Raw genomic sequence first — 19,937 nt, forward strand, 5'->3', positions numbered from 1 at the left:
ATCTAATCTTCAATCTAAACCTCACTTATATTGAACCTTACCATCAGAGTAAACAAAAAACTTTGTAGTCGCCACTAAATTTCTACAAGCACACTAAGCCATGATCAGAGGAAATTCCAGAAGAGATTTTAAAAAGTATCAGTCTAGAAAGGGTTACAAAGCCATTTCTAAGGCTCTAGGACTCCACTGAACCACAGTAAGAACCATTATCACCAAATGGAGAACACTTGGAATGGTGGTGAATCTTCCCAAGAGTGGCCAGCCTGCCAAAAAGTTTCCAAATGTGCAACGACTACTCATGCCGGAAGCCACAAAAGATCCAAGAAGAATGCCCAAAGAACTGTAAGCCTCTCTAGCCTCAGTGAAGATCAATGTTCATGATTACCCAATAAGAAAGAGACTGGGCAAAAATGGAATTCATGGGAGAGTAGCATGGTGGGCAATACTGCTAACCAAGAGAAACATCAATGCTAAGTTATTAAAAAAGCACCTGGATGATCCCCAAGCCTTTTGGGAAAATGTATTTTGGGCATATAAGTCAAAGATGAAACATTTTGGATGACACCGGTCCCCTTATGTCTGGCGTAAAGCAAATACAGCATTTCACAGTAAGAACATCATATCCACAGACAGTCAAATATGATGGTGGTACAGTAGTGTGATGGTGATTAAATTCTGCACAGTCCATGAGCTGAAAGCAAAAGCATAATTTTGTTATGCAGCAAGACAATGGTCCAGAACACAAAATCTTAATGGCTAAAAAGAAACTAAATTAAAGTTTTCCAATGGCCTAGTCAAAGTCCTGACTTGAACACAATAGAGATGCTGTGGAAGGCTGGAAATTAGTAGTTCATGGTCAAAAACCTATTTGTCTGAATTAAAGCAGTTACGCAAAGAAGAGTGGACTAAAAGTTTGATAATTTTTTTCATTAAATAAAAAAATTATTTTTAAATGTGTTTTGCGTTTAATCAGGTTCCCTTCATCTAATATTACATTTTGTCTAAAGATCTTAAACCGTTCCGTGTGACGAATATGCAATAACAGAGGAAAAGTTTTTATATAAAAAAGAGGTCAAATTACCACAAAAAATATCAGCTACCTGAAGAGAACTGTGGACATTCAAAGTTTATGTGTCACATCAAAGTGTCAAATAACAACATAACAAAATAACAATAAATGCAGGTGGGAAAATAAGTGTACACAGAAAGGATATGTTTACACTTGGTTGTCAATTTAATTGTACAGCTTGTTCAATTTTTGTATACTAAAATCAGTATGGATTGTAAAATAGAAACTGCAGATAGATTGATACATAGATAGATAGAATAAGCTTTATTATCCCCACTGAGAAATTTCCCTTGCTGTGTATAACATTCTCATTTACAACCAGACAGTTATACCAAGAGACATACAATCATTTTCACTAGAGAAAGGGGAGGATGAATAAATAAATACAGATAAAAATGACAAATATTTATGTCTATAAAATAAACATTGAATCTATCCAGACATATGCTTGTCCCGTTCATGCACTGTATGTTTGTGGGTCAGATAAATTCTAGCCAAATAAGTTAAACAATATTATTTATTTTAAAATGTACAATAATGAAAAATCTCACTTGTGAACATAATTATGAAAATAAAATAAAATAATTAATTTTATTCATTACATGTTTTTCATGCACCCAAAGCACTGCATGCAGACAACTGTACAATCAGTGTAGTAATAAGATTAATTGCTGGTTATTTTTACGATAAATGATTTGCATTTCACACTTTCATGTGACACAAAAACTTTGAATGACCTCATTCTCTTCAGATAGTTATATGCAAAACACTGGTCAAAGTTACATTAAATCATTTAGGAAACATTTGATAGCATTGCTTTGGAATAAAGCTTGTTTAAAGCTTGAGCTAAAATGGCTAACATTTTTTGTTGTAACTTGGCCTCATTTGTATATCAATACTTTTAACGACAGACATAGATTTGGCCATTTTTAATTAATGACTTACTGACAGTGCTTTGTATGAGTGAGTTACATTGTCTTTTTGTACGTTGAAAACGTTTTTTGTTGAGATTATTTGATAGCCTAAATATAACAACTTAATAGGCTACTATGCAAGACTTGAATTAAAATGTTTTTTTTTTAAATATATATTTGCAGTACAAAACAGTGCGGTAAATATGCAAAAAAAAAAAAAATCAATATCATGCTTGTTCAAAGTCACAAAGATTTTTTTTCTATTAACTCCCAAAAACAGCTGTTTCGACATAAACCCATGCGACTTAAACATGTGTTGTCTCGAAATATATTTTCCAAAAGTCAGGAATGTAGAGGAATTGCCCGTTTCAAACAAAGACAATCTATCCTGCTACATAAAGTAGCGTAATTTCTATCAAACGGATTGGCTATGAATCCGTACCGATGCCCCTGATTGGACGATTCTCTTGTCAGACTAAGCGCCTGCCCCGCGTTCCGCTATTACGTTTCCTCGATACACATAGCCTTTCGCCCAGAGACGCTGATCAAGGGACAGTCATAGCATCAGCGCCTGTAGTCTTGGTGGGATGGAGACAATACAACTGGTAGGTTCGAAATGTTTACCATTGATGCAATTGCTATGTATTCTCCGCCTCGCATCAGGACCGGTGCAACGGGAAGCATGGGAATATTTTTTAAGAGGCTTTCGATATAACCTTCACATTCTCCAGTTCTTCGATATTGTAAATGAAACTGGGTCTTACTGAGTCAAACAGCTGGCTACGTTTCCATTGATTGCTGTTCTTCTTAGGCGGATTTCGGTGTTAAATGTTTTAGCGAACCATTTTATCCAGTTTCCTCATGTCCTCCACAGGACGCGTACTCTGGGCAAACACTGTGTTGGACTTCGTATCGATGCGGTGTTTGGCTACCTAGGTGAACGTATTGTAGCCTCTCTGCATATTCTGTTTCAGTATCTCACAAATTATTTTGTGAAGCATAAAGTAGTTTAGCGGTATTACGCGAAAGAGACATACTTTGCCATGCTAAGAGGTCATTCCCTCCAGCACTGACTGGATTAAAGGGGAATCGCACTTAATTAAAAGTGGTTGTTGCTTTAGTTATCAGGGAGGATTTTAAAATTAAACTTAACAGATACGTCATACATGACGGGCAAAGTGAAAACAAATTGTAAATATTACTTATAGCCATTTGGAATTTGCAGGAAGTCTATTTCGATAAGTTCAATGGCATAGCCTGTAGCTTACCTACGATCATTTTTTATGGGACAAAAACGAAATCTAAAATTAATATTAGATTGATTTAAGCCTTTAGGCTTTATAAAATATGCCAGTGACCTGACTAATTAGTTTTCCCAGAGTTCATGTAGCGGAGCTGTAATTAAACGTGTGCGAAATAATAGAAAATTGATTATTCACTTATTTTAAAATGTGAAAAAAATGAAATTTATTTGTTTCTTTTATACGAGCCTTCTTGAGCCACGAATGTATTTTTATGCGTGAAGCGTCTTCTGGAAATAAATACTGGTAACTGATTTCACAGTTGTTTCACTGTATCCTGGTGAAGTACCTACACTGAATTTCATACGTGCTTTTCGGAAAACAGACGAAAGTCATTTTTCACAGAAAAAGGGAGAACATCAGGGTCCTTTGAAAACAGAAGGCACTGAAATCTAATGCATCTGCTGTTTATATCTCGAGATGTTGCTCAGTCAAGCGTGCTTTTGTTCTGAAGCGCAGATATTCCGATGTCGAAGGTTTGCCATCCCGTAGCTCACTGTCGCATGCTCTCTTTTCATAACCGGCACCTTCTCCCGTATGCCGTTAAATATCTTGAATAGGCTATAGGGTATGCTTCTATACTCATAAATAACGAAAATAACGAAAATGATGACCGAAATTATACATTAGCTTGTGTAACTATGCATATAAACAACTTAACAATTAGATTAGGTCCACCGAAAGTATTCAGATCAATATAACTTCTGTTTACAACACCCTGAAGACTTTTCGCTTAACATCAATAGCAGACGAATAATTAGGTTCGATTTAGAATCCGTTTTCAGTTTTTAACATTTAGTAAGGAAAATACTTAACATTTAAAATTAATTTTATTTTCTCTGTATATAATCCTGCCATGTGTTTTTAAGAAGTGCATTGCTATTCTTCAACTCAGCTCACAATTTATTGGTGTGTGTTCTTCTCAATACCACGTGACATCTCCCTTAAATAAGCAAGAAAGAGGCAGGTCATTTAAACAGAGTGGCATTTTTGGGAGGTAGCTATTTAGGATTTAAAATCTTCAGGTTCTCTGATTGGCTAATGCAAATTTCATTGCCTCCTAAGACATTAAAAACTCACCGCCTGACTATACCATTGACTATCATTTTCAATAATTAAATATGCCTGTAACACTCAAACCCAACTGGTGTGCTAGAATGTCCTGTTACCTCCAGCAATGCCTACTGAGACCATGGAGCCTTAATATAAATTAAGTATATAAATTAAGTATTCTGAAGTATACAGGTGTTATACAGTGCAGTTCATAAGTATTTTGACAAAGACACATTTTGTTGTTTTGGCTCTGTACTCCACAGCATTGGATTTGAAAACAATTAAACAATCAGACTGTCAGCTTTAATTTAATGGTATTTACATTCATATCAGGGGAACCTTGTTGGAATTGCAGCCCTTTTTATACATAGTCCCCACATTTTGGGGGACCAAAAGTAATTTGAACAGTTGAAGCTGTTTCTTGGCTAGCTTTTTGTTGAATCATTATTAGTTCATGCACAAGAAAGCTAACAACAGGTCGAGAGTTGATTCTAAGCATGCAATTTGCATTTGGAATCTGTTGCTTTTGTCTCTCAACATGAGGACCAAGAAGTGTCAATGCCAGTTAAGCAGGCCATCATGGAAAAATCTGAATAAATAGCCAAAAAATTGTGTGTCAAAATCAACTACTTGTTACATTGTTAAGAATCAAGAACACACTGGTGAGTCTGCACCGGCAAACAACCTGGTAGACCATAGAAAACCACTGTAGTGGATGACTGACCTATACTTTAAATTGGGAAGAAAAAACCCATTTTACTTGTCGAACAGATCAAGATCACTCTCCAGGATGCTTCACATAGATGTGTCAAGTGGGTTCACTGCAAGATGCAAACCATTGGTAAGCCTCAAGAACAGAATGGCCAGGTTAGAGTAGGGAAAAAAAAGTACATGAAAAAAACTGTGTTTTGGAACAGACTCTTTTGGACAGATGACATGAGATTTAACATGTACCAAAGTGATGGAAAGAAAATTGTGGAGAGAGATAGGAATTGCTCGTGATCCAAAGCACCCCGGGTCATCTTAGAAACGTGGAGGTGATGTCTTGGGCATGTATCACAGCCACTGAAACTGGCTCACTTGCCTTTATTGATGTTGACTGCTGATGGCAGGAACAGTATGAATTCTGAATTGTGCAGAAACATATGTTCAGATCCAGCCAAATGCCTCAAAACTCATTGGATGGTGATTCATCTTGCAGCTGTACAATGACCCCAAACACACTGCTAAAGAAACCAAGGGGGTTTTCATGGCCAAAAAGCGGGATGTTCTTGACTGGCCAAGTCAGTCACGCAACCTGAATCGACTTGAACATGCATTTCACTTGCTGAAGACAAGACTGAAGGCAAAACGCCCCAGAAACAAACAGGAACTGAATATGGCTGCAATACAGGCTATTCAGTGTATCACCAGGGAAGATGCCCAGTGTCTGGTGACATCTGTGAGTCCCAGGCTTCAGGCAGTAATTGAATGCAAATGATTTCTAACCAAGTACTTAATATGATGACTATTTAAAATTATGTTAATATGTCCAGTTACTTGTGGTCCCCTATAATGGGGAGACTATGTAAAAAAGGGCTATAATGACTACAGTGATCAGTGGATGTCGATGTTAATACTCTAAAGTTAAAATCCAATGTGCAGAAGTTCAGAGTCAAAAAATGTGTCACTGTCCAAATACTTATGGACTGCACTGTATATAAAGACTCCAATGTCTTCAGTGTTCATAAACCAGTTGACTCCAGGGAATATTTCTTTTTTTGAGAAAGAAAAATAATTAGATGTTTCAATGGAATTATTCAAGGTCCAGCCTCACAAGGCAAAAATACTTACCAAACAATCATATATTTTCAGCAGATAAGAGGTGCATGTTCTTTTACAATATTGGGTATTATTTCTGTAAAAGAACTGGATACCTCTGCAGAAACATGGTAATAGGATAGACCAAATTGCTTTATAATTCAGTACTTTGCACTCGGATCTTATGAAATAAATTATTTGGGTAAATTTATCTATGTCCCTTGCTCTGCACACTTGATTTAAAATTCCAACATATTTCGCTTTTTTTTATGACAGCACCTGAACGTGTTCCGAGTGTGCGCGTCTCTAGGCTTTCTCCGTGGTAGGAGTGATGCTCTTTTCACAGTACATTTTGCCCTTTTAAGTCTCAATATTGACATGTTTAATGCAGTGTGATGACAGAACACGGCACTGCAGAATAGAATCTTGCGTGGGAATCTTGCAGAGAAGTGCTCTTTTCCAGATCTAGAGATATATCTCTCTGGCTGTATCTCCCCCAGGCAGGCAGCTCACGAGATTTAAACTGGACACTGAACTCCCATCGTTATCGTGTCTCTAACAAATATAACAAATATGTTTTATTTCAGTTTGTTTATCTGCGATCGAGGTAATGACTGGGCCATTCATCCGTGCTAAATGAAAAAGTGTAATTAAATACCAAATCGATGGTGGGTTTTGATAATGACCCTGACAGGCCGCTGCAGGGATATTAGATTTAAATGACTGAGAGAAATTCTGAGGATGGAGGTTGTGCAATGCTAGTGCAGACAGAGCAGAACTCAAGTACAGTGTCCCTGAACTGCAGAGTTTGGCACCTTTTCAATGTTTCCGAACAGTGGGGGGTGTAAAGCCGATCGATTCGCCTCCTTAGGAGACCTCTAAGTCGGGGCGCCATCATTAATATCGGTACAGGTTTAGATCATATCGATTTAGTATTGATTCTAAGCCAACTATCATTTAACTGTTCTTTTACTTCAAAGAAAATAAGGTAGTTCATCTTTTCTCTTTTACATTTATTTCAAGTAAACTGACAGTGGCATTTTCTCCCACATAGTTTGTGGTCTTTATAATTTAGAATACCAAAATTTTGCACATTGACAGCTCTCTTAATTAGATGTGCCAAAATGTAGTTAGTCACACAGTACACAGTACACCATACTGAAGTATTATCAGTGGACGTGCACGTTACTCTGTGTACAATTCAGTGTATTTAATTCCTGTAAATAATTAGAATCTTATTTACTGAAGAGTTGCATACCTGCTCAATAGCAGATACAGACAGACCACTGATAGTGTGAAGTGGCAGATGTGGACCCCCCCCCAGAAATTCCCATCCATTGTTTTAAAATTATTTATTTTCGATAAATGTAAGGTGCTACTTGAAACTTTACATTTTGAAATGTAATGTTTTCTCTTATTCTCTCACTTTTAAATGTAAAGGTGTATTACAGCTGGCACTGAACATCAGTTATCTGTCACTGCTGCATTTATTGTTCAGTACACATCTAGGGATGCTTTCCAGCCACTTAGGGCTCACGTATCAGGTAGAGGTTAAGCCCTGTTGCTGAGAGTAGTGTAACACATGTAGCACAGCTCAGGTCTTTCCTCAGCTGTACACTTTAACTCTGAAGTGGTATAGACATTTTCCATAAATACCAGTGACCAGGGTTCAAAATGCTCACTGCAGACATTACTGTATAATTGCTCACTTAACCTCTGGAGTGGAGTTTTAGGTGAAATATATATTGTATACATAAAGTGACCACCTTAATGTTTGGGACATATTGTTTTCTTGATTTTGTGGTTAAATTGCACATTCTCAGCTTTTATTTAAGGGTATTTTTATACACTTTGGTTTCACCATGTAGATATTACAGCCCTTTTTATACACCCCCCCCCCCTTTTTTCAGAACAGCATAATGTTTGGGACATCATAATGTCATGTAAATGAAAGTAGTCATGTTTAGTACTTTAGTCTCATGTCCTTTACTTGCAATGACTGCTTGAAGTCTGTGACTCATAGACATCAGCAGGTGCTCAGTAGCTTCTCTGGTGATGCTTTGTCAGGCCTGTACCTGAGCCATCTTCATCACCTGCTTGTTTCGGGGGCAAGTAGTACACCCAAGTAGTGAAGTTTTCTCTTCAGCATATGAAACGTGTTCAAGTGGATTCGTACAGTATAGGGTGAGTGACTTGGCCAGTCAATATTCTCCAGTTTTGGCTTTGAAAAACTCCTTTGCTGCTCTAGCAGTATGTTTGGGATCATTATCTTGCTGTAGGATGAAGTACTATCCAGTGAGTTCGAAAGCATTTGCTTGAACTTGAGCAGATACTGTAAGATCCTCCTGAAGTGTTTCTGATTTGTCTGATAGGTGTTTTTTCTTCATTATGGTAAGAATTATTTGGTCATCAACATTAGAGTTCTTCCTTGGCTCAAAAGCTCACCAGTGCTCTCTCACTTCTCCTTGACTTTCATTGCCACAGCTCTGGCCCTCATGTTGACAAATGCTAATAACAGACTCCAAAGGCATTCAAAAGCATAGAATCAAACTGAAATATTAAAAGCTGTCTTATACCTGCACTAAGGAAGCAATTGAACATACCTGACTAATCAGAAACACCTGTGAAGCTATCTGTCCTAAACATTATGGTGCCCTAAAATGCCATGTATAAAATATGCTGTAATTTATACATGGTGAAACCAAAATGCGTGAAAAATTATCCTTTAATAGAAGGTTAGAATGTGCACTTTAATCACATGTGAAGTGTTCGATCACAAATCTAAAATTATGTCGTACAATCAAGAAAAATCAAGAAAAAATATAAATTTGTCCCAAACAAATTATATTTGTATATGCATGCAGGATATAATTTGTAATATGTGTCATGAAAATTTTTGCATGTTTGAGGTATAGCTTAAATGTATAAACTAATGTATATTTTAAATAATAGGTACAAAATAATAGAAAAAATATTAACAAAGGATTTTCTTGTGAAATGTTCTGCAGTGTACTTTAATACCCTTTATGAAAAAGAATAATACACAAACTGGGAGAGGGGGTTTTAATCATCACAGTTTGCACAGACCATAAGTAGTGATTTGCTCTACAAAGGTTGTTCTTTTTCTCTGTGGTCATCAGTATGCAATGCAGCACTTGACTATTAGATTAGAATGAGTTAACAGTGTGGCAGAGGCCGTTTGGGGCATGATAAAATGGCCTACATAGAAGAGTAATTATTATGTGTTGTGCCTATTATATATTGAATCACCGTTGTCCTTTGTTTTAAAAAGAACCAAATACAATTTGGATTGAGGTACAACGTTTTCAATGGGCATAACCCATTTACTTTAGAGAGATCCTATTAGCTATTGATCTGTTTTGTATTTTTTGTCTTTCGTCTTGTATTTGTCGTCTTTTGATAAATAAAAATAAATCATATTTCAGAACTGCCTGCTCTAGTGATAGATTTCTTTTCAATTATATATGAATCCACAAAACATGGAATATTTTGCCAAATATTGATCTGTATTCAGTCGCACTTTGATACACCAGTACAACTTATATATGAAGTACATGTATTGCCTGTTATCCACCTTACATACTGCTTTCTTTGAAATGATAGGTAATATTAACTTTATATTTTAAATGCAAATATTTAATGACTAGAATATACATTTCCATATTTTCACTAACTATAGGCTGTAGTGTGTTGTTCTTAATGTTCTTTAGTACAGTAGTGCTTTTGACCTATGTTTGCCGATTGTGTTCTTGTGAGAGTGCATGTAAAAGAAAACCAGGGATGATCTGATCTGTGAATCCCCAAAACCGCAATACTAGGAGAATACAGGGTTTCCCCTAGAAAAGGTCTTAGGCCCGGTGACAAGTATCTTTTGACGGGGGCCGACGGCCCGGCGGCCAAGTGTCTTTTTTGACGGGGGCCCGGCGCGGGCCAGCGACAGACTGATGGCAGCATTAAGGTAGGGCCCTAAAGTTTCTGTGATAACGGAATCACGGACGGAATCGCGGAATTGAGAATTTAAAAAAGCTATATCACAGATTCCATAGGGCCCTACATTAAGTCAGTGCTAAAGCTAACTGGAAATTTGAAAATATGACTACGTAATGTGAATGTTGTTAAGTCATTTATTCAACACACATTTAAAAAAATCAACAACTATTTACAGCATAGCAGAGTCTTACAATGAATCTGACAACAATGCACAGTCTTGGAATGCTGTGTTTTCAACAACAACAAAAGAAATTAAATTAAAATAAATAATATCAAAGTTTTTGCACTCTAAAAAAACTTATATTCAAGTCCTGATTGGCTACTGAATCTTATAACAAGCCTTGGAATGCAGGGCACATTTAAATAGGGATGGGAAACGAGAACCGGTTCCAAGTTGTCCTATTCATTGGAATTGTATGCCTCCGTGCTTATCGATTCCGAAGCCAGCATGTTTTTACGACAGCTGCACATTGCAAAACAATGACGTAACGCCTTGGGGGAGGCTCGCACGCAGGCAGCCTCTCTCAGGTGTTTGCTTTGGACGGCAGCTGTCACAACAAATTCGATCCAGGCTGCCAGCCTTGATACGTTCTGTTGCGATAAAGATTCAGTCTTCAGATAAAGACAACTCAGCAATTTCTCTGCATTAACGGGTTATTTTCTAGCCTGAAATGCGATTGTATTACTAAATGGCTACACATGTCATGTAACGTGCAAGTAGTTGGCTATCTCCCTGGATATGAAGTAAATGTTTTTAGCAATAAATAATAATAATAATAATAATAATAATAATAATAATAATAATAAAAAATGCGATTTTATCCATGGAAATAGCTACACAGAAAGGCAAAATAAATGTTGTGGTTGCGATTGCCGTCGTAGATGTCAGAAGGAAATGTCACTGACAAAAAAAGCTTGCTCTCTTTGCAGCGGTTTGGGCTGGAAATGAGCTGTAAGAGCGGGATATGCACAACACTGCCTACTGATTGGCTACTGAATCTTACAACAATGTACAGCCTTGGAATGCTGGGCACATTTCAACAACAACAATATATATGTATCTGTGTTACTGACTGTTTGGCTAGCTAGTTAGCTAAATGTTAGTTAGCTAAGTTAGCTAAATGACCACGTTGTCTTGCACATCAATGTCATCAAGCTAACCTTATTAATAAACAAGTGAAGTCGTTAATTCGATGGCGATTAATAAATCATGTAATGTTACAATGTATCGAACGTTACATTCATGCTATTAGTTTAACGTTACCTACACACTGCTTAAGTTTATATAAATATAATGTACTTACCGACGAGATGAAGTGATAACGCAGTTTGTAACGAGGTTAGTTAGCCTACTAAATAATAAATTGTGGCTTGCTAGGTAACGTTAGCTTGTGATAGTTGGAAGCGTCAAGTGTTTAACGTCACTCCACGCACAATGAGGGTAAAGAAAATCTGATCTCAGACCTGCTGTTCTCCTATAGTGCGTTCACGTTTTAACCAACAGATTTCGCTGGGGAGCTTTTCCCACTGTAAACGTAGTTTAAAAAACATTAAAAATACATTTTTTTTTTAATTCCCCGATGCTTAGGCCCGGCGGGGGGTCAACTTAGGCCCAGCGGGCCTCCGGGCTTGCAATACACTGGCGGAAACCGTGGAATATTAATCCTGTTTTTTTGCGTTATGCATGTGTTTTCAGTATGATATGAATATAGTCAAGAGGATAACATTTCTGTCCATAAAGATTTTTCCTCAATCAACTATCTGTGCTAAGGCAATATTCCAGCCCACTTAATTAAACAGTGATATTTAGGAGTGAAAAATTTGCTCTAGGAGTCCATAGACAATGCATTTTAAGGTATATATGCATGTTATGTTTCTCATTTTGTGTACTGTGTGCTGTTTGTTATTTCAGAAAGCCTCATGTCAACAGATTAAGGAGAAATATTTGACTAGACTCGTTAATGCATTTCTCCCAAATATCTTATGGAGATATACTGCTATTTTTCTGCTTAAACTGTTGTTTGTCACTCCTTGAGGGTATTCTCTGCTTTGCCTGCAACCAAATAAAAATATTTTCTTCTGGCTGCATAATAACATACTCGGTATTTCTGCCTTGTTTATACCTCATCTTTAATGATGTTTGGGTTAAGACGTGGGAGAGGACTTCAGAACAGTCTTCTTCTGCCTGATGCATTTTTTTTTCTTTTACATGTTTTGCTAGATGTTCTGGGTGATTATTCAGGTGCAGTTATAAAAAGAGGTTGCCCTTTTTGATCTAGCCACTTGACGGTTTCAGCCAGGGACGTTCTGTGGCCCATGCGGGCCCGTATCACAGTTCTATCATAAGGCCCTCTCCTCTCTTGTCATCGCTGCCCCACCAGCCACTTGCTTATGTAGGTCTACAGGACACTAATTTCAACACCAACAGAAGCGTAAGGGCAAAGGCATATTTATTTCTGGTGTAGCGTAAGACATTTTGTGGAGCCTACCCCATTGTATTTGCAGAGCATGAATTCTAGCAATTAGTTGTCCTCGCTGACCATTAATAGCATCTCTGTTCCTCCTGAATATCAGGGTCTTGATTTCTTCCCAGTTCACTCCCATTCATTTTTTGGACCTTGCCGAAATGAATAGTTTTGAAGCACAAACTAACTACAAAGGATAGTAGATTGATAAAAGAAAGCACTAACGTCAGAAGGTTTCTGTTTTCAGAACTTATAAAACTTATAAAAGAAAAATAAGATCTGGCAAAAAGGTTTTGTTGTATTAACTAAGTGATTTATTCTTGTACATGATAACAAAGTAAATCAAACTATGGCTTGTTGTATTTTTATGCTGTAGCAAAAATAGCTCCTCTATTTATAGCTATCCTAAACCTGAAAACAGCTTAACAATTTACAAAATCTGATATCTTTAAGAAAAAAAACATTATATTGATTTATTATTCTCCATAGTTAGTTTGTGTTTTTGAACTATTCATTTTGGCAAGGTCCTGCTAATGAATGGGAGTGACAGCTGGTTTGCTTGTTATCATGCTTGCAAATACTAAGTGGTTGGCTTCACAAAATTACTTATGTTGGATATACCAAAGTGGAATATCCCTTTGTGAAGTAAACTCTAAGCCTTAATCATAAAACCTAAAGGTGGTGTGTTTGTTCTTTCAACCATTCATTACTGGAATTTTGAAAAGATGTATTTAAAAAAAAAAACCACATATCCACATATTTAATCTTTGTTTGCATTCAGGCTATGCATTTCCATAGCTTTTGGGAAAGGCAAAGGAGACGTTAAATTCACTCTGAGAAACATGTAAAATCGTTTTATTAATTAAAAAACAATTTTTAAGAATTTTTACATGCTTCTAGAAATAAAATTTAAAAAACTATAGCAAATGTAATTTAAGAATTTAAATTAGGATAGCCAGATATAACATTTTAACGTAGGCTATAACACATCTGAAAAATAGACCTATAAAATAGAACATATGACATTCGAAAATTTGAATGATATGCATGGAGCTCCCAATGCACTGGTCAGAGCTGTCCTTGAAAATAAAGAGCGCAGTTAAGTGATTTTCATAAATAGTGACGGGATTTATGTTGCTGTGAAAACTTTGTTGTGACTAGCGATTGGATTAGACAGGTCATTCAACTGCCATAACCCAAACCCCACCTATTTTTTTGAGGTAGACTGATCACTCACACTGGACTTGATGGATACATAAACTGGCCTACTCTCCTTTGGCGAGTAGCAAGCTTAATTTTCAGCCCTTTTATATTAATATTTTTCAAAAATTTGCATGGGCATTTGGGGTACCTCTGCTGTTCGGGGCCTGTTTCATTTTATAACTGTTGAAACTGCCACGGCACGCCTCTGGTTTTAATTTCGGTTGTAGCAGGTGCATTCTCCGTTTTACGGTTGTCATGTGTTTCAGAGCTCTCTTCTGCGTTCAGCAGCTGCCTGGCTGTACACTGTGGACATTCCTCATCCCGCATTCTGTCCTCAGTACAGCTATCCCTTTATACTGTGGATGCTTAAAGCAAGGAGATTGAAATAGTCTTGTTTGTCTGACATGATATACCCTCATGCATTTATTGTCAAAGAGTTCGGTTTCCCAGACAGATCTGGAGCCTACTGGTCTGGCTTCAGTGCTCGCTTACAGGAATGCCTGATGTACTTTTTATTTGCGCTCACTCCTTGCTGCTTCACACTGTCACGTTTGTGGAGCGCGTGCATAACGATGCCATTGCACTCTCTTTCGAGTGGTTGGTCCTGAGGTTTTCACCTGGGGGAGGGGTGAGGGGGTCGGGGCACTACTGATTTTGAAACGGCATTTTTTTTTTGTCTCCGTGTCGGTGGAAGTTCTTCACAGTACTGCCAGCGTACATCAGAGACATATTAAGTTCAGTTTGAAATGTGAAGTAGCATTGTGCAGTCTGTTTATCTTCCCCGTGGCTCCACCGTAACCTTCTTTCCGTTGACTGCAGAGCTCTACGGGATCTTTGTGCAGTCTCGTTCAGTGTGACGCCTACAGTGTCAGAGGTCTGGCATGTGGGCCCTATGGGGTGCGTTTCTATGCAGTGCTTCCTGACTAGTTTCTCTCCCCCTGCTTTAGCTTCTCGTTGTGTAAAAATAAACCAGCCTTTTGATATAAAGGTTTAAAACTAGGGTCATTCAACATTAATGGAATACAGTGTGTCATTCAGTGACAGCTGGAGTTATACGTTTGGGCAGTATTCAGATTTTTCACCATCATGCTGTCCTTGAAAAGTACTGGGGTAAATGGTGTAGGGTTGTCACGATATCCGATAATATCTCATGTCAAGATATTTGAAGATATCTCTGATGTGATTGTCTATGGCTACAATAATTAAAATCCTAATTATTATTAACTGTTTTAAGGATAAAATATGTGCAAATGTTTTCAAATAATAAGATTCATTAGAAATAACAGGTGAGTTAATATGTCAAAATCTGAGTAACCAAATAATTAGTTATTCACATAAGTCAAATCTGTGTGGAGCGCCCCTACTTTAGTTTTATGTTGCCTTGCAACAACGTCCGTATACTTTGTTTTTTTATATTTGGTTGTTATTATTATTTGCTCTGTTTTTAATCTTTGGTTATTGTTATTAGTATATTGGCCATTTAGTTTATTAATGGTGCCAGTTATCTGATGCAGAATCATATCCTTGATAATTGACGGAGATGTAACGAGACACACTTACCCTCGGTGGTTGAAGTCACAAGGAAGTACTTGTGTGGGTCTATTTGTGCTACTGGTACCGGAGTGAGTGTTCAGCACTGCCAGAAACATTGCCACTCCATTGTATAACCTCCTAAAACCAGAGAGTGTTAACATGATCTTTTTCCTGGCTAACAACACAGAAAACTAGATCAAACACAGAAAATATCAAATAAGTTTAGCGTTTAGCTTGGAGAAAATTCTAATTTTAGAGTGTTATGTTATTTGATTTGATTTAATGTTACTAAAATGTTTTTATTCCTTAAAGGAACACTATGCAGGATTTTTTTGCCTTGCTGTGGTCCTGTGTGTACAATCAAAAAAGTTTTCTTCTTCATCTTCACCCCCCCCTGACTCAGCCTAAGTACCTGACTTTGGACATTTAGGTACATAACGTAGCTAGCTGGATAGCTAGTGGTAACATTACTGACTGGTCCAACAAAAAAATGTGCCAACTACACATGACTTTTCAGCCACTTTGTGAACTTCAGTTGTCACCATTGAGGAAAAGCAATTCCAAGGTTGACTCTGGTTTTTGAATGAGCCCTATTGGCTTGTCGTTTCGTTTTGCTGTACTTGTGCCTCTACCGTTGCAGTAGCTAGCTACAAGCACTCTGATCCCACCCCACAGGCTCTGTAGTCACACCCTCCCCTCAGTGCTCAGAAGAGAGTGTCATGTCCAGAAATATCCCAAACACTTTTTAGAAGAAGAAGTACAAGCAGATGAGCACAGATTCTGCTAATGTTCACACAGACAGAGACTGCCACTGCATCATAGATTTGACTGAACATTGTTATTTTGTAATATTTTCAAGGTAAATATCTTGCAAAGTATGCCTTTAATTGCTAAGCTGTTTTTTTAAGTGTTCATACATAGTTAATATAAAGTTCAATTAGGTTTTTATGTATTTAAGCTTATTTTAAAGTAATTGTTATTTAATATTGCCTTATTTAACTTAAGCTACTGGTCGTTGTTTGTAGTTGAGCACACTGTCACTAAAGTAACTACCGTAACATACGTAAGCAAAGTAAGCAGCACTAAGGCTATTCAAGATCAATGCTTTCACCGGGGCATATATGATAATTACTTCTGTAGATGTTGTCATAATTCCACTATAATATAAAAACAATAATAAAATAATATTAAATATTACCATATTTCTTAAAGGCATATCAATGATATGAACAGGATATCATGACAACCTTAATATGGTATGCTGTTTTGACATTTTTCATTAAGTTATAACCAGTGGCAGGGCTGTGTCAACGCTTAAAAATATGTTATCTTACTGACTTGATTTGGGTGACAAGATTGAATAAAATTTATTTTACAGAAAGCTGTCAAAATGCCTGCATGCAAATAAAAAGAAAACATAGTTACTTCTGGCATAAACAGCATATAGCTTAGCTGCTTAAATAGCTACGTGGTATTTATGGTGAATTGGTGATTTATGTCAGCCTTAGCTAATATTAGCTAGTTCATCTAGCTGGCAAACATTTACTACACTAGTACTTTAGGAAATGTGACGAAAACACTTGTCCTTTTACATTCTCACTGTTGTTGGGTATTAGGTTTTAGTGTCCATACCTGTGTTTTACAAACCTCTTACCATTACTACACACCGGCAACATAATTGAGTACATATCATCATCCCCCTAACTAAGCATAGATACGCACCCCAAAAAGAACCAAAAACAGCCAACCAAGTCCAAACTCACTCTAAAAAGAGCCTATTCTATTCTTGTTCAGTAATTACAACCGATATTCACAAGATGAACTGGAGAAGCATTGAGAACAGCATCACGACAAGTGAAATTGCTTGATTCACAGAGTAGTATCGCATGTGTTGGCAACTTATTTTAGATTCTAAAGATAATGACAAGTAGCCAAGAGTATGAATACTAATACAGTATGCATGGGCTTTACTTCTTATTTTAAACAGAAAAGTTCTTCCCAATTACATTCTTTGCTTTGTCTAAATATTAAAGCATATCTTGTCAAGCAGGGTATTACAGATATAGTGTTCTGAGGGGGTAGGGGTGGGCTTATAATCATCTGATAGTAAAAATACATTTTCTACAATTTTTTTTTTGCTGGTGGTGACATTTTATCAACTCCCATGAAATGCTATTTTGAGTTCATCTTTTTAAAATGATCTTATACTTGAAATATATTTAGAATGCTGGATTGTGTTCATGTACATACCATGAAATAGTTCTTGCTGCTGTTGTAAACAATGGCGGCAATGTAATAAGAGATTCTGTTTAAGGTAACATTAATGTTAGTGCCGAGTGATTAGTGTTTTTTGAGTGTGGTTCATTTTCGATTCGGTTTTGGAAATTAATCACAGTTTTCGGTTTCAGTTTCTTTTTTATTTATTTATTTCTTAAATTTAGAAATATGAATTTATCATGTATTAATGACATTTGAAATTCTTTCTGAATATTTTTTATTGAAATGTTAAAAAATAACTTAAATAACTAAACATTTCAAATTTTCAAAGGCTCCAATGCTGTGACTCATGTTACAGCAAATCACTTGCATAAATGATCACTTTGGTCTTTGAAAATATATGTTAATTTCAGGTGTGTATTTCATTTTTTTATTTTTTGACTTTATAATTTATCTCGCTTTTCATACACCATTGGCTCTGGGAGCAAAGAGATTTTCTCTTTGGCAGGTGAACGTTATACCAGCCTACTTCACAGATTCGTTTGCTGGTTCCTTTACTGCTCTTGTTCAGACTCCCGCGATTGAGAATGAGAGCCATGCTATGACTGTTTCCGACTTCAGACTCTCGTTCACTGTCTAAAAGGATGTATATCTGCCTTTTCACTATCTTTTTGGTCTAGTGCTGATGGCCCTTGGCCCAATGGAGTCTTTTATTCTTGTTAACAGCATATAGCACAGGCTTTTTCAAAGATGCGCATTCTTTTGAACCAGAAGATCGTAGTTGCCGTTTTACTGTAGTTAGGGGAACTGGTTTCCCTCTAGTTGTATTGAGTTCTTCCTGTACTTCCTGTAGGGCTTCTCTTGCTAGGCAACACAAGATGTTTGTCTACTGCATCTTGATCTTCAGTCGTCAGCTGGAACCTTCTGAGTATGTACTGAACACTGCATCTGGAAATCTTAAGCTTCTTAGCATTTTCTCATTGGGTTTAACCTTCTTGCCACAATGTTTACTTGGCTTCATACATCAACTTTAGTTCCTATTTTACTTACACTACAGGCTAATGGTAATATGCTGCCTGTAGTTCTAAAAAACTTAAGGTAGGTGAGATTTCACTCAATTTAATTACTTTTCCGCCTCCCTCCCACCCCTTCACCTCCCACTTTGCAAAATGATTGGGCATCCAGTAATTAATTAAATTGTAATTAAACCCAAAGGAGGCTATTTCAAGGAAACTTTTAAGTAATCTTAGACATGACTTACGATTACTTTAATACTTTTATATTCAATAAATGTGCATATATTAACTGAATTATTCTCTACCTAAAGTTTTTTTTTTTTTTTAACAGGTTGTATTACAGGCATTTAGCAGACACTCTTTTCCAGAGCAACTTAAATATATACTGAAGCAATGCAGGATAAGAACCTTGTTCAAGGGTACTCGACCCTGTGTCCTTTAGGTTACAAGGTCAGTTCCTTACCCATTATACTACACTGCCGCCTTTGATCGCCTAATACTTTTAGCCTGTACTGTACGTCCTCTGTAGGTGAATTCCTACAGCATACTGTTGTTATGCTCTTCAGATGTTTTTGCAACGTTGAACCTACATTTAAAAATAAATGTATCTGGGCATGTTTTTTCTGCAAGTTGCTGTGTAGGATTTACTTGTAAATAGGTGGCGCAAGTTACAAAGTCATTTCCAATCCACAAAGGGTTCATTATAACATTATAATCTATAGGCAATTTTATTAAAAGAGAAGAATATTTAGCTGTGTGGACAGTTTCTAATGAATGTGTGAAACACATGCTGAGAAAACATAATCTTTTGTTCACATTTTATTTAGGTGACATTATATCAGGCAATCATGGAGCTGGGCTAAGCTGTAAACCAGTTGGTTTTAATTTTACTCAGACACTCAAGTGTTCGTCATTGTAATACGAAGACATCAAGGGGGTGGGAGAGTGGGAGCTTTATTGGTATAAAATCCATTGGGAAATGCATCCTGAAAACATATTTTCGTTCACATTTTATTTAGGCTACATTACTAAGCTGTAAGCCAGCTGCTTTTTGATTTTTCTCAGTGTTCATCATTGCAATATGAAGACGCTGGGGGAGAGACAGTGGTAGACCTGCAGCGAGTGTAGAACTCATTGCGGGCCCAGTTCCTTCTCGGCCCGGTTCCGTCCCGGATTCGTTCTGCCACTGCTTTTAGTTCAGGAACTGTTGCTTTCGGTCACACCGAAAGGAATTGCTCAGAGAGCACGCCCCGCTGAAGCGGATCAATGCTGTTGTTGGCTAATGGTTACTACAGAGCCCAGTGGTGAAAACTGTTAAAGAGGAGTAGCTGCAGCTTCAACAAAAGGCAAGTTCA

General features: G+C 37.0%; 1 protein-coding gene across 2 annotated transcripts in view; it reads left to right on the plus strand.

Moving 5' to 3' along the window:
• Positions 1-2,509: 2,509 nt before the first annotated feature.
• Positions 2,510-19,937, plus strand: part of b3galt1b (UDP-Gal:betaGlcNAc beta 1,3-galactosyltransferase, polypeptide 1b) — a 126,979-nt gene continuing 109,551 nt past the window's right edge. For both annotated transcript variants that reach the window (XM_064327452.1, XM_064327450.1), the window contains exon 1: positions 2,510-2,588. The gene's annotated coding sequence lies outside the window, so the exon portion shown is untranslated. The remainder of the gene's footprint in view (positions 2,589-19,937) is intronic.

The sequence above is a fragment of the Anguilla rostrata genome, chromosome 3 (assembly GCF_018555375.3).
Source record: "Anguilla rostrata isolate EN2019 chromosome 3, ASM1855537v3, whole genome shotgun sequence".
Lineage (NCBI taxonomy): Eukaryota > Metazoa > Chordata > Actinopteri > Anguilliformes > Anguillidae > Anguilla > Anguilla rostrata.